Below are 16,910 nucleotides of genomic sequence, written 5' to 3'. Positions count from 1 at the left end.
TTGGCGCCGAGAGATAGAGACGGTTACAGTTCGAATACTGCATTTGCACAAGATGGATTTAACTTATTTCAAGATTCTCTGATTTTAGGATCTCTCACTCTGAATTCTTAATCATTTTCTTGAAAAGATGAACTGATATTTTTATGTCTATGTCTTTGTTTGCATCCACTTAAGCTGATTTTTTGGCTCTCACTCTTTCAGCGTGCAGAATCAAGTCCTTCGAGTAAGACGATTCAAACGTCGATTGATGATTCAGATAACATCAGCGATTATGAAAATTTAGAGGTGACATTGGCACCGAAAGAAAAGGGTAAATCGCCCAAGGATCTCTGTTTTACGGACGAGGCGACAGAACTGAGCACTGTCTAAGTAAGTTCTTGTATATTAAACTTAGCAGGATGGTGAAGAGTACATTATCGATTACTTTCTTTCGATTATATCCTAAAGGAAAACACACAAGGTGCCAGTTGGTCAGTTAAAGATGACAAATCTCGGGGATTGCACCTACAAAAATGGCGAGATTTGCTTTATTTTTATTGAAATATATTAGATATGTATTTACTTGCACCATGCATAAAACAAAGTAAACCCAATTTTTAAATCTGGTAAATTAAAAAATTAGTGAATTGATAGGATGTTATCAGACAGTTTAATTTTTTTCGAAAACAAATATTTACCTACAGGTTCCTCCTGAATGGCTTTCAAAATTCCAACTACCATCGAGGGTAAGAAACTTTTCTTTGTTTTGTTTTTAAGTCTGCAAGCAATCCTTATTTATTCATGAATACTGAACTAAAACTGAAGTGCATAGAGGTATGATTTCTTTTCTTGATAAGTACATAATACAGTTTGGTGAAAATACATCATTGATGATCACCATTATTGTGTTTTTACTTCTTACGCACAGTTTGCTTACAAGTATTTTGCAACTTTGTAGTTGCAAAAATTTACTGTTCTCCAACAACAAATTAATTTGCTCATTTGTTTGTTTTTTTGTACAGTTCTCTGCCTCAGTAGAGTTGGATACCAAGAAGGGATATCTCATCAGCAGCCTAAAGTACTCTGAGAAACAGTGGATTGCAAAAAAAAATTATTGCAGAGTAGCTTTGTATGGTTAGCAGGATACTAGACTAAGTTGACTTGGAAACTGAATGGATTGGTATGGTCTAAAAATCTATTGCTTCACCTCTTCTGCTTGCAGTGAAGAGAGACAATTTTGTGGTGCTGAATCTCTTGCCTTAAACTAAAAAGTTGCAAAATAATCACTCTCACCTTTTAAGTTCATGACCTTTGTTCTTGTGTGTTTGTCATCACATGCATTTAATGAAGTTGTGACCATTTTGGAGGTACAAGTCCAAAAAACTGCTACTTTGGTACTAAGATGAACAGCTAAAATTTCTGAGCCCATTTGCCAATGAAGTCCAGATACAAAGGTTCAAGTACTTTGGGGTTGTATTAATTTTGCCTTTTTGTTTAGTTTTTTTGATTTTGCAATTTTTTAAAATATTCCTGTTGTCAAACCATTAGATAAATATTGGACATAGAATAGCTGATTTTTTTCAGATATTTTGGGAGTCATACATTAGTTTTTCAAGTCTTGAATGGGAGACAAATTACACACATTGAGCTAAACTTCCACTTCCATTTCTGGTGTTTTAGCTTGTAGTTTTAGAAAAACAATATATATATATATATATATATGTAAATGTGGGGGTAGAGTCTACCTTGGCATAAAGTGCTCAATGCTGCGGTAGCAGAGCTAAGTATACATAAGTTAAAGAATTAAAGAGGACACATCAGTTCTATGTGACTCTGAATTTCGCACTTAAGCGCTTGTCAGACAGAACTTTTCTGTCTGACAAGCGCTTAGGCACAAAACTCAGTCACAGAGAATTGATGCGTCCTCTTTAATTCTTTAACTTAAGTGTGTATATATATATTCTTTTTTTTTTTCTGGCTACAGGCACTTTTTGTACTTTGGCTTGATTTTAATGTGGTTGTAAAACTTGTTTTTATTGCATAGAGTAGCTGATGTTGATTCAGCAATCAGAGATTATGTCCAGCACAAATTTTAATTGTTGGAGATCTTCAATACATCAATCACCTGAATATAGTAACAGAGGGAAGTGTAATTTTGTCACTTCTCACAAGAAAAGATTCTTGATGCTCTCAGTGGGTTACTTGGCTCATTTATATTTTCTTACAATCGGTCAAAGGCAATTTGGACTTTTTTTAGAGCAAGCATTGCTTGAAATTGGGCACAGGCAGACTCTTGTCACTGTTTCCTCTATTTTCAATGACTTGGCAAATACCTGCGGTAGTACTTGCTGATAGTTTATATTTTGATAATATCTAAAGTAGCAATATGAGTGCATGTATTCTCAAATCCACTGGAAGAATACTCTTTGCTGCTCTAAGGCTCTTTGTTTTTCATATGCACAAATCAAACAAGATCTATATTCTTGTGCAGGAACTGGACCATTTGTTGCCTCTGTCTTATTTTGATAATTTTCTGTACTTTAAATCAGTCTTAATTATAAGCTGCTTTACATTACCGCATTTGCTAAGTCATTGAAAAGGGAAGCTTTACTCACAAGTGTCTCTTGAGTGTAATTTCTTGCAATGCTTGCACTGTTAAGAAGTATACTGATTTAGGGAAGAGATCTATTTTAGAAAATGGTTGAATTAATGTTAAATATGTATGTATGTTATATTCTTTCACATGATGTTTTAAAGTTTGTCTGTTTTATACCACAATTAAGATTCGTAATAACTGTAAAATCAGGTAGCGTAAAAGGTTTTTACATGAACAATATCTAGAACCTAATAAATGAGTGTTTGAAAGATAAAGTATGTGGTGTATTTTCATTATTTGAATGTAAGGGGGAAAATCAGCATGGAGAGGAAAGAGCCCTCTACTTCTGAAGTGGCCCACATTGGAGCTGAATTGGCTCTTTTTAAAGGGGCCATTTGTGAGAGGGCTGAAATTTCGGGGGCTGTTTTGGCCCCTATAAATTTCAAAGTGGCCCCTGTATTTTTCAAATTCACCCTTCACATTGTCCAATTTGGCCCCTACAACGGGGTCAATTCAGCCCCAAAATTGGTGCCAAAAACAGCCCCATTTCAATGGGGCCAAATTGACCCTAAGCGAGTGCCAAACTGGACTCACTCGTTTTGGCCCCATTTTTGGGGCCAAATCAACTCTTTTAATTTTACAGTGTGAGTCACGGAGAAATCCAGAAGGATGGTAACCATCCAACTTCGCATAATTAAACATATCTCGGGCGTTCTACAAAACCAGTATTTCAAAGAATCTTGCGTTTATCAAATTTGCGGTTGCAAATTCATCAAATTTTAACGCTGCGACTCGAATCTTTCATTACTTGCACGAACAACATTTCCCTTTTTTCCATTCTTGTGTCAAGTTTCGCTTGACAGTCGGTCAGTGAATATTTGCATTTGAACGTGATGATATTTGTTTACAAAGTAATCTACTGATCGATCCATCGCCAATGTTTACAAAAGATATTGAATTAATCGAATTAAATCAATCAGCCAATAAACTTTAACTGTTCCCACGGTTGTTGTGTTTAAAAGTACACACGAGTGACCACGAATGACCACGAATGACCACGAGTGACCACGAATGACCACAAATGACCACAAGTGAAAAAAGTTTAAAAAGTTAATTATTAACTTAAATAAAAATAATAACAAGAAGAAAAATATTACAGTGAATTTAATAGGAAATATTAAAGGAAAAAGAACTGTAGCCCTCATTCATTAAAAAACCCCGAATAAAATGAAAAAAGTTAAATGCTCCGATGTTTCCGTTTTTCGAATCATTTATCGACTTCGGGCATGACACGTGATTTTATTATAAGTTTTTATGAAAGCTCATAACAAGATCTAAATTTCTGTTAAGTTCGGATGTGATTTTTTCCTTGTATACTGTAATAAGGAAAGTCTAGTTGTCAACGCTTCATTCATAGTTTGATCTTTCGGCCGTCGACTGAAGTAACGCAGTCGTATCTTTTTGCCGCAAGAAATAACTTTTGAAAATGTTTTAAGGATCTATTGATTAAATTTAAATATTAATTATATTAAATATATTTTTTTTAATTACATAGTCATTCACAAAGCTTAAAATCCTTTTTTAATCTGCCATAAAATACCTGTTAGTTAATCCGACATTTTCGTTCTTTTCCGTGTTAATACTCTTCTTTCCTTTTGTAAGAATGTAGACATCACTTACAATGTTTCAAGTAATCCACCCACCCCCCAAAAAATTACTCTTGCATGCATAGCATGCCTATGTTTCTTCTTAGCAGGGGATCATTGGCTGATTTGAGGGTAACATTTGAAACACGAGAAATAGATATTCATCATCTTGGTAAGAGTTTTACCCAGTAAATAAAAACTGCTCAGTTCATATTAATTGACTTGGTTTGATTAAGCATCAGAAAGATTAATATTCTCTTCGATTTATTCAGAAGCTAAATCGGCGGGTTTCTATCACGTCGATTGAAATGCAGCATTCAACAAAGTCTAGATTTGGCAGCTAGAATGAAATACCAACGCTGAGAAATCCAATTCTTGATTAAGATGCAAATCACGCCCCACCGAAGAATCAAAATTGACAAGGAGAAGAATCTATTTAGCCCTTAAATCATGCTTACACAAGATGGAGAACAGCCTTACTAACCATCACTTTGTTTTATACAATAGTCATGCATATAGTGTAGCTTAGTGAATTGGTGAATGTCTGTAAAATTTGTTAAGTGTGACAAGAGTGAACTCTTGTCAGAACTGTGATTGCTGTAGAGTTTTCTTCGCCCAGACATAAGAGTATTTTATAATTTTGTGCATCTTCATGTACTCGTTAACTAGAATATACTTCGTTAACTAGAATATACTTCGCTTGCCTGCGAAGCGACGTGTACTTCGAGTTAACACTACTGAAATACGAGTGGTCTGAAAATTACTTTGTAACTTCAACTACTTGTTTACCAGTATATGCTGCACACGTTTCATAGGCACCAAAACTACTCTGAAGTGCGAGACAAGTCAACTGTTTTTTAATGTTCTCCTAAGTGGGGGGCACCGTTTTAGAGAGTGCGCTAGAATCAAATCAGAGTACGACAAATGAATACAAGTATCACTGTTTCAGCTCGGCAAACCCACCACTGTATGCGTTTTCATATCGCGAAGTACTTGTAACGAACACTGAAGAGTCATCACAAATAAATAACTAACATGGTCTAACAGTTCTGATGGAAAAAAATATTCTAAGCGAGATTGAAGCAAGCAAGTGTCGGAAGAAATAAACCTCATTTTTATTTGATTGGTTGGATTAACTTCCACCTATAAACTTGCCTCAATTTATATAACTCTGGTGGCTCTTGTGAAACCTTTTTCGGAGAAACTAAAGATAGCAAAATATGTGTGCAATGCACCAGACTGCATACGCTTTCAATTTATGGAAGTGATTTCATATGCCAATGTGATATTTCATGGTCATGTTGTTAACAAGGCTACTAAGTCTTCAAGTCCCATCATTTTCTCTTCGGCTACTGATGCTAAGGAAATAATTATTAAAGTGTATCACAAACAAATAGTTTTTCTACTGTAGTGATTCTAAGCGAGAGTGAAACATACAGACCAATGCGGAAATATTGTAAAAGTAAAAACTCAGTCAGTCCGCTCTGTATATGCATAAATGTTTATTGCATTTGATTATGCAACAAATTTTTATTTGGAATTTAGTTTAATTTACTGACTGTTTGAGTTGTTACGCAGTTCGAGACATCTGATCAGTTTGACTAACTTTCGTCAGTACAAACTTGCAACAATTTTTCGACCGCTGTGAGTCTTGTAAATCATCTGAAATCTGTTTTGAAGAAGCTAACTGCAAAAAAAGTATAAGTGGAGTGTGTTAGACTCTTTCAATTGACAGGAATGATTTCATATGCCGACTTTCAAGGCAGTTTTAGACGCCAATAGACAGCTAAAATTTGATGGATGTGATATCATCATGACAAAGGCGATTGTTTCACGTTAGCGATGTATCAATCAAGTAGTCATCTTTTAACACGGCAATTGCTACATGTCTTATGTCGATGAATCGTTGTAAAAGATATTGAGGAATGATGTAAGAGTACTGCAAACAAACCGGTTTTTTGAATGTGGTGATTCCATGGGAACGTGAAACAGCCCAGTGCGGAAAAAATGTAAAGGTCATAGGTCAGTCGGTCTCGACAAAAGATAGCGTCTTGCACCATTTTAATTGCTTCCTTGCACGTAACTAGGAACACTAGGAACGCTTAAAACTACTATAAGTCAAAGTTATGCAAAACAATCTTGTACCGCAAGAAAATCTTACCAAAAGAAGTGTTTTGTATCAATGCACGGGACATTCTTCCTTCTTTTCCGAAAAGCATATTCTAAGACCCAATCATTCCGAAAACAAAAGAAAATTTCTTCTGGAAATTTAGTTTCCTGTTTACAAATGTCCCATTTAGCGTGATGGGAAATGTGTACTGAAGACTGATCACGCAAATATGAAATAAAACCTATCAAAGGTCAAAGGTGGAACAACTTGTTGTGAAGCTCAGTTTCTGAGTTACTATTTCAGGAAGATGCTACTTCTTTATCGAATAGAATAACATTGCTTCCCACTGCTGTTCGAGATGTGTTTCTTTTGCAGATGTATCAATGCACGGAACATCCTTCCTTCTTCTTCGAAAAGCAAATTCTAGGACCCAAATTTTGTTACGCTTTAATCATTCCGAAAACAAAAGAAAATTTCTTCTAGAAATTTAGCTTCCTGTACCTAAATAACCCACTTGACGTGATGGAAAATGTGTACTTGGGACCGATCACGCAAATAACACTTATGAAAGATCTAAGGTATTAGAACTTGCTGTGAAGCTCAGTATCTGAGTTACTTCAGGAAGAAGTTTTTTTTTATAGAATAGAGTAACATTGTTTCGCTGTGCGAGATGTGTTTCTTCCGCAGATAAACCACTCCTCATTTAAATTGCAGAGACAAATTTGGCAGTTAATTCAGCGGCACATTCTTATGTAGTACGAGTCTCATTTTACGGAATTTTCAAAAACTTTCACGGTCCAAGAAATCTGCTCGGTTAGACTACCTTCAAAGTATAGTTGCTTCCTTACTGGAAACGTCCATAAAAGAAAAAGGAAAATTTTGTCAATATTCGAACAATGAATTGACATCACATTTTCGAATGCTTAGTGTTGCATTGCGGAAGTCATTCTAACCACAACGACTTCCCTTCAAGCAAAAGAATAACGACAATGAAAACCACAGTTTGAAACCATTTTATTCTATTGCCCTCCCTCCAATAACGAACAAGCCATAATTAAATTCAGCGTCCATAAAAGCCCGGTCTTTTCGTTCGGGTTTGCCTACTTTGCAGATACTCAAGAAGAAACATTATTTCAGCTGCAACCACTGAGTGAAAGATATGTCTGCCTCTTCAGATTATCTGGAGATCGTGCCGAAGAGTGCACCTGAGGCCAGAGGAACAGACTTTTGTGGTGATAAAAACAGCTTCTATATCATCCGTTCTGATGTGGGTGTCTACATGAGGTGCGAAGATATTTCCAAGGGAAAAGATATCAAGATTCACCGTCTAAGTGAGGCCTGTAGATGGGGCGACCACTACTTGGCCACTGACTCTCATTTCTACATCATTAAAGGAGATGAGTATCGCAGAGTCACCGACCTGAGTAAAGACGAGGAAGCTGTGGTTTACTCTCTTCATCGCAATTGTCGCGGAGGAAGCGGCTACTACTTTGCCTTTGGTTATTGGTACATCATGTTTACCAACAGAGGCACCTACAGACGAGTGAGTAACATGAACAAAGATGAAGACGCCGTTGAGTACAAAATCCATCAAGCGTTCCAAGATGGCATCTATTTCTGGGGTACCAATGATTATGTCTACTGTCTGAAGCAGGCTGGAAAATGGGGTGTCACCTATCACAGAAGCACCAACATGAACTTGAACAAGGATGCTGACAACGTCACCGTTCACGAGTCAGTACTCAAGTTTCTCCCCGGTGGTATGGCGCACATCCATGGAAAAGTGTTCGGGAATTGGAAAGAAGTAAAATGTATTGGAAACGACACCAACATTACCAGTGAATGGGAAAAAAAAGTCAAGAAAACTGTTGGATTTGACAGGAGCAAAATGTCCTCCATAGAGTTGGAATGGTCCATCGAGATGGGAGTAAGCGAAGAAGTTGGAATCAAAGCCCAAGCTTCAGAATTGATTAAAGGTCTCTGTAAAGTTCAGTATAGCCTCAAAGAGAAGTTTGGCGGAAAGATGGTCGACACAGAGCAGCTCAAGTGGAGTGTAACCACTGAAGAAGAAGAAACCCTGAAGCTGAAAATCCCACCGAATTCCAAGCTGTACGTTTGGCAGTTTCAAATGGGCTTTGGAGAGAGTATAAACCTCTTCAGTAGTAAGACTGCGATCACATACAGCCAAACGCCACCTGAGGAACCATCATACTACTTCAAGCATTAGCCGTCATCCTGAGTCGGGCTAAATCGGCGCCTGTTTAAGAGTGTGTAAAAGTGTGACACAAACTAATCTTAGTAAGAACTGTGAGTGCTAAAGTTTTTACTCTGAGTGGAAATAAGTGTGTTTTGAAATTTCTTATCTTTTTCATTACTCGTTGAGCAGTATACACTACGCTTTTTGAGGAGTAATTAAGTTTTTCCCGTTAACTAGAAAGTCGATCAATTTTTTGAGTAGACATGAATGCAATGTTTTTGTTTCGGAGTCTGTCATTTACACTTTAATCATTATATGCTGTGCTAGTTTGAGAAGCAACAAACCCTGTTTCAAGTATATATACCGCGCTTGCATGTTCAAAAGGTTACCAGTACTGCTGTTAAGCGTAAGACAAGTGAACTTTAGAACATAAGTGCATATATTTTTTAATTTCGTGGCCATCCCAGTTATTTGTTCAATAGAATATACTACATATGTTTAAAAAGATATTAAAGGGCAGTTAAGTGTGAGACATGCTATTGCACCAAGGTCAGAACTGTTATTAATCGAGTTTGGTTTGAGTGAATATGAAAGTGTTTTGAGTGGCACTATGATACTATTAGGGAAAGATTGTTGAACTGGCAATGTAAACATGCCTTAAATAGGCAAAAAATCAAGCGGATGAATGTTTTCATAAAACTAACTGATTGTTAAACCCTGAGGAGTGATTAAAAAGGTAACACAAACTAAAAGTTTTGATGACCGAAGACATTCCGAGCGAGATTGAAAATAATTAGTGTAAACTTCTGTTGGTCGCAACAAGACGTGGCTTCGTGTTCGTGGACAACTTCAATTTTTTCCTTGTTGACAATTTAAAGAAAAATGCTTGAAATTCCTTTGCATAGTTATTATGTTACAATACAATCTTGCCGAAGGGAACTTTTATGTGCCACTGCGATGAATAATCATCCCGTTCTTCTCGTGCAGCATATTTTAAATTTTCTAGCGCTGCAATCATTATTAAAACCCCAAATACTTTCCTTTGGATATTTAGCTTCCTTTTCCTGTCCCCTTTTCATGAAGGGAAATGTTTACACGAGCTGTGAGGCTATGAAAGCGGAAGATTTAAGAGTTTACAGTTACACTTGTTGAGCTTTCATTTCATCATGAAGTTATTGCTCTTACTGAGGAGACGAAATTGGTTGGTGCGGACGAGCTAATTGATTAAGTCCGATTTTGCATGTAGTGTAGTAGGAATCAAGAGGCTATACGGAGCTTATATTCTGACCGGATTTGCGGTTCAGAGGGAACAAATTGAAGGCCTTGCGGTTTTTAGCAAAATCGCTGTTGAGTGCTTTTCATTGTTTACTTGACATGAAGAGTTATGGAGACTAAGACTTTTGAACAAATTGATGCCAAGACAAATTGCAAATTCTAAAATCGCTGAACGAAATCCGGGGACTAACTTAAGTGCCGCGACAAAGTCAACAGTAAAGGAATAAGTCACTTTATGACTTAGCTTGAGTCACGAAGAAATCCAGAATGAAGGTAACCATCCAACTCCACAAATAATAAACGCATACCTCGGGCGTTCTACAAAACCAGTGTTAAATAGAATTTTGCGTTTATCAAATTTCCGGTTGCAAAATTCATCAAATTTTAACGCTGCAATTCGAATTTTTCTCTGCCTATACGAGTCAAATTCCCCTATTTTCCATTCCTTTGTCAAGTTCCGCCGTACAGTCGCTCAATAAATATTTGCATTTTATCGCGATGATCTTTGTTTACAAGGTTTTCTACCGCTTACATCTGATAAGAAACCTCTGAAGTTTTCCGCTTCGGAACGATATGCCACAGAAGGCATTTTATGGACCGCAAGTTTTCGACTGATTGAAATGAAAGATACATGGTAGTGACTTTCACAAGTTTTTTTTTGTCAGAAAAGTATGGTTTCTTTCGTCCGCTAAAGTAATCTACTGATCGATCCCATCGCCAATGTAAACATAAGATATTGAATTAATTAATCGAATTAATCAATCAGCCTGTTCGCAAGGTTGTTATTTTTCATCAGTACGTTAACAATTAAAGCGATTCATAGTATTAGGTTTGTGATTTAAATAAATATTTTAAAGTTTACTCGAAAGATAAGTGTTAACTGTAACAAGCTTGGTTGTCCTTTATGCGCGGCCCAGCACTTCAAGCCTGTATACACTCGGTGCCAAAACTCAACCTCGTTCCCAGGCTATGTCCACCAAGTTGCTTTACGCCAATTAAAAACTGCCCATCTTAGACCAAGATTTTTTTTTTCACCTTAAGCTAACGCGGTCTGTAATCATACGAATGATTAACAAAGCGGACGATCGCGAAGCGAGGGCCCGATTTGTTAATCACTCGTATGATCTCAGGTGGCCCAAGCAAACGATTCATTCATCATGGTCATTCATTGACCTCCTACCCAAGTCTCTTCCGCGGGCGTCTGATTATCAAGAAAATAGCCAGAGAGATGCGAACTCGGAAATACAAGTAGAAAACGCTCGTTTTCAGCGAAATACACGGAGAGTTTTGGTATTGAGGCATGTCCCAGGGTGCAATGATCTTAGATCGCAAACTATGGCTGAGAAAAATGCCGATCGGGAGGATTTTCGGGGCGCAAACCACCTCCGCTTGGACAACAGTTGAAATCGGAGTATGCAGCCTTGACTTCGTCCTATGACAGGAATAACGTACAGTGATGGCAGAGCAAACTTAAAATGGTAGAGATCGCCAGAAACTACAACGGACAAACAAGATGTGCGTAAGTTCTATCGATTTTACATTTGGATGAATGAATTTAACGAATGTTCAAACTCTAAATCTGGAAATGCCGACAACGTCAATACATTGCTCTAGCGTAATTTCAAAAAGAAAAGGAAATTGTTTAGACGGTTCGCGATTCGAGACAAAGAAATCGTAGTGATATTATTGCCAGGAGAAGAGTGCTAGTCTCAGGGAAACATCAGGGGAAGTGTTTTAAAGTTATTTTATGCTCGCCAGTTTCTCAAATGACTATTTATTTAAAAAAAAAATAGAATTGTGCTGGTTAGGGCCTATGAAATATGGAAATTTCAGTTTTCTTTGGCAGAGCTTTGAACTTCAACCTCAGTGTTCTTGAAATGTGAAAGGCAATACTTTAGGGAATTTTGAAACATAACAGTCACAAAAATTAGTGGTAGTTCAAGTCGAGGGACAATCAAGTAAAACAAAAAAGACACCTACCCCGGTACCTCTGTTCTTTAACGAACGCTGAGAGAAATAATTCCTTCCAAAAATCTGCAAACCCCCCCCCCCCCCAAAGGAATCTAATTACTTTACTAAATCTTAAAACTTAAACTTATAATATTTTGGGAAATTGCAATAATATATTACACGAACCTTGTAAGCATGTAACGCGCGAGGTTGACGTGATTGACAAAGGTAGAGATTGGTCTAACTCTAAACATTCACCTGCATATTATTGAACAAAAACGAGAGGAGACTGAAACGTACATAGGCAAAAAATGATGGCAACTTGCTCTATCATTTTCTTGCTCATTAAATCTTTTAAGTGAGCAGTCACCTTAAAGTTGTTCAGTAAGACCGAGGGGGGACTGAAACGGCGGGTGGGCCATTACCGCTGGACAAAATATTTGGTGAGATATCTCAGTTTCTTTATTCGAATATTCAATCGTCAATATGCTTATTTTTATCTATCTACTGTGATATTTTATTGTATATTCATCGATTCCATACATGTGAGTAATTTAAAGAACGTAAGATCTTTTTATTCTTCAAGAGGCCCTTAGACACGCGGAAAAATTGTCCTTCGTGGTACCAAGAATCAGCCGCGAACAAATCACGAGAGGAAAGGCCAATAACTCTGCTATCACCTATAGCAATAGCAGCCTTTCTAATCATAAGTTTGCTCACGTAAGGTTCTTCTCGGCGAGGCTTTTGCTTTCCACTTCATACATTACACCCATGAATCTCTTCTGTGAATTTTTCTCCAATTCTCGCTTCATTGTTTTAAAGGTTACGGTATAGCTGAATGGAGGAATTTCCCCTTCCTTACCACTCTCCGCCAAAACAAGCAATAGCCCATAATATTTATAATACCCATTAGCCTAAGAGTGACTAATACAAGTTTCACAACGAGGTCTTTTAGTTTGGTCTGTTCTTATCAGTCGTTGTGATCTTGATAATGTTCGATCGCTAAGTGTTTGCTTTCAAGTGTTTCCGCCGATGAGAAATACAGATTCCGGCTTTAAGTCTTTATTTTGTGTTCTTTATTTATTAATTATATCTTTTCAAAGCGTCATAAAACGGCAAGGTTAACAATCGACATGGACTTTGAAGCACTTCCCTACCTTGAACTTACCCATGATGCCTTGCGAAGTTGATTTAATGACAAATCACGCCCCACCGAGCGACCAAATTTGGCAGTATGAACTGGGCTTTAACCAGGAGAAGAATCTATTTAGCCCTTAAATCATGCTTACACAAGATGGAGAAGAGCCTCAGTAACCATCACTTTGTTTTATACAATAGTCATGCATAGAGTGTAGCTTTATAGTCAATTGGTGCCTTTCTTTAAAGTGTGCTAAGTGTGATACGAGTAAACTTTTGTCAGAACTGTGATTGCTAGAGTTTACTTCGCCCAGACACGAATGTATTCTAAAATTCCGTTCGTTCGACCAGTCCTTCGAGCTAACACGACAGACACAAGAGTAGTCTGAAAATTTCTTTGTAACTTCAACTTAGTGTTTTCCAGGATATGCTGCACATGTTTCAAAGGCATCAAAACTTCTCTGAAGTGTGAGACAAGTCAACTGTATTCGAATGTTCTCATAAGCGGGGGGTACGTTTTACAGGATGCGCCAGAATAAAATCAGAGTACGGTAACACAAGACGCCTGAAAGCGCTACTGTGAGATGCGTTGGCTAATGAGCGTGGCATTGAAAGGAATTGTGCACGTTTACAGTAAACTTCCATGATAAGTGAATTAAACCAGCTGGAGAGGATCACCTCTGGAGGAAGTCTACCATTTCCGAATGGATTTTTCGGAAAATAAGGGTGCTTACCATTTATCAAAAAAATCTGGAAATTTCGGTTGAAAGTCAAATTACACGGAATTTTTGTGAAAAATCCGGTCGGGAATTGTAGACCACCTCTAGAGGTATTTCTCTTTTTCCGTTCCGAACGGAAAACAACGGTAATTTCCTCACCATTTGCTAAATTTTCCAGTTTCCAGTCTCTCATCAGCCGAAAACAATTACGGAAAATCGAATTGCAAATGGTAAGCGCTATCTCGTTCGGTTGGTTCGCTGATTTTGGAAAAACCCTTACCATGCATTATTCAACGATCGTCCCAACCAGTTTATTCTGAGAGGAGCCCATTACCCAATCACGATTTGCCATTTGAAACTCATACGTAATCACCAAGGGAAAATGGTTTTCCCTCCTGACGTTTGTTAGCTCATTCATGCTGAAAGCACAACTGACTACACAACTGCCCAAAAATAAAAGAAAATGTATTCCATAAGTCTTTAAAGTTCGCACTGGTTAGAAAGATCTTAAAGATGAAATCTATATTGTCTTGTACCTCTAGCCGGTAAGATCTTAGGAGGCCTAGAAACTACCACCGGCTAGAGGTACAGCTTGCATATTTAGTCGCCTTTGCCCAATTTCTATTACGGTTTGCTTCACATTTTACTTTTCTGCACTTCCAATTAGTCTTACACTCCTTTTAATCACTTTTTTCAAGAATAGTATAACTTTATTTGTTTTCATTTGATCTTGTACCTCTAGCTGGTAGAATCATAGGGGGCTTAGAATATACTACTGGCTAGAGGTACAGCACGCACACTTAGGGGACTAAGCCCAATTTTTATCATGGTTTGCTCTACATTTTACTTTTATTCAATCCAAGTTGTAGTCTTACACTCTATGAAATATATATTTTTTTTTAAATACATTTGAATTTTTTTTCCCTTACTTGGTTTTGTACTTCTACCTGGTTGGATCTCAGGAGGCTTAGAAAAGACTACCAGTTAGAGGTACAGTTTGCATATTTAGTCAACTTTGCCCTATTTTTACTGCTGTTTGCTCATTTTACTTTTCTGCACTACCAATGAGTCTTACACTCCTTAGAATCACTTTTTTCATTAATACATTTACATTTTGTTCTCTCTTATTTAGTCTATAACCTCCAGCTGGTAGGATCTTAGGAGGCTTACTTGAAGTACAGCTTGAATATTTCATTGACTTTGCCCAATATTTATTACACTCTACTTTGTATTTTACTTTTTGGCATTCCATTTTAGTTTGATACTACATTGCAATCATTTTTTCGAAGAACACCTTCTTGTTTGGTCATGTATCCACCACTGCTTATTTTATAGCACAGCAATCATAGGAATCAGCTGAAACTAAAGAAGGCATTATTTGGAAATAAGCAAAGGGTTTCTGGTTGGTATTCAAATAAGAAAGGTTTGATTTCTTTTCAATAACAGCGATTTTAACAAAAAAAAATACAGTAAATAACGTAGGCACAGGTAAATCTCATTTATATAATTGTATAAATTCTGTATATATAGTTGATGACCATTCTGATTTCAAGAATAACTTGCGTACATGCTGTTAAATATCATTGAAAATACAAAGGGAAAATGTCAATTTGGTGAATTAAAATCATGTTATCCTATGACTACCTAAAGATGAGTTGATTTAAGTATTTCAGACAATGGTTGGCCTGGTCATCAATACTTCTAATCAAAAACAAATATCATAGAAATAGAGACTGTTCCTTTCTAGGAAATTCTAGTCACATTGAGGCAGAGTATAACATGACAAACTTCAGTAAATCTGGTTGACATGTTCAAGTCTAAAATAAATTTTGGGGCAAATTCAACTAAAACTGGTTATATTTGTATTGAAATAAATCCACATCCAAACAAAATACAAATCAGGCTAGTTTAAAATTTATTAACTTGTTAATGATTTCAAGCTTACGTTACACACGTAAGCTGCCCCTCTGGCTAGTAGTGTTTTCTGAGTAATCCAACATCCTACTGGCCAGGTAAACAAGACAAAACATGAAAATATATCTATTGAGTTACTCCACAACAGTATAAGACTAACATGACGTGTAGAAAGGTTTTCCCATAAACCAAGAAGTTAATGAAATAAGCTAAATCCACCTGCACGAATTACCTCTAACCTGTAGAATTTTCCGAGCCACGCAAGATCCTACCAGCTAGAGGCACACGACCAAGAAACAAGAAGATACTCATGAAAAAAAAATGATTCTAATGTAGTGTAAGACTAAATGGAATGCCGAAAAGTAAAATTCAAAGCAAACTGTAATGAAAATTGGGCGAAGTCGATTAAATATGCAAGCTGTACCTCTAGCTGATAGTATTTTCTAAGCCTCTGAAAATCCTACCAGCTAGAGGTACAAGACCAAATAAAAAAAAATAAATGTAAATGTACTCTTGTAAAAAGTAATTCCAAGCAGTGTAAGACTACAACTTGGAGTGCAGAAAAGTAAAATGTGGAGCACACCATGATAAAAATTGGGCAAAGTCGACTAAGTATGCAAGCTGTACCTCTAGCCGGTTGTATTTTATAGGCCCCTTCAGATCTTATCAGCTAAAGGTACAAGACCAAATAAAAATAAGTAAATATATTCGTATTCGTGAAAAAAGTCATTCAAAGGAGTGTTAGACTAATTTGGAGTACATAAAAAATAAAATGTGATGCATACCTTGGTAACAATTGAGCAAAGTTGACTAAATATGCAAGCTGTACCTCTAGCCGGTAGCATTTTCTAAGCCTCCTGAGATCCTACCGGCGAGAAGTACAAGACAATAGAAAATTCATCTTAGGGATCTTTCTAACCAGTACAACTATGACACGGGCATTTTAGTGGCGATACTATCCATAAGTTTCGTTTACCTTTGCAAGCGCAGGTCTTAGCAGCTAAAGTGTTCAGCAAAAACTCTGCCGAACAAGAAACTTAAGATCGACGAGGGTGGAGGAAACAGCCATACAAAATTAAGCGAAATTTTCTTTATTTAAACTCAACAATGTATCTTCACATGTAAAATATGTTATAATGTTCATTTCTGGTTCAATCACGTCGCTTGACTGTTGGTAAATTGCAGATGGCGTTACCTAAATAGTCCACCATATTACATGTAGCCGACAATTCCCAGCATGATCTCGAGACCGAAATAACGATTATCGTTATTTCTAAATTGGCACCAAATTTACAATTTCCGATAATCATCCGACTCGAAAACTCGTTATCAGTGCTCCTCGGGCGTACTTTTAGCCGGTAGGATTTGGGCACAACCGTGATTGACA

General features: G+C 37.0%; 1 long non-coding RNA gene across 2 annotated transcripts; it reads left to right on the top strand.

Moving 5' to 3' along the window:
* LOC131777439 (uncharacterized) lies at nucleotides 1-1,613 on the top strand. Of its 2 annotated transcripts, none has more exons than XR_010717316.1 (3): nucleotides 1-515; nucleotides 684-725; nucleotides 1,002-1,613. It is a non-coding gene; the product is annotated as an uncharacterized lncRNA (long non-coding RNA). The 2 variants fall into 2 exon arrangements; XR_009339628.2 differs by having other exon boundaries at nucleotides 6-369.
* The last annotated feature ends 15,297 nt before the right edge of the window (nucleotides 1,614-16,910 follow it).

This window comes from Pocillopora verrucosa, chromosome 4, assembly GCF_036669915.1.
Source record: "Pocillopora verrucosa isolate sample1 chromosome 4, ASM3666991v2, whole genome shotgun sequence".
NCBI lineage: Eukaryota > Metazoa > Cnidaria > Anthozoa > Scleractinia > Pocilloporidae > Pocillopora > Pocillopora verrucosa.
This window is presented reverse-complemented; position numbering and strand designations above follow the sequence as displayed.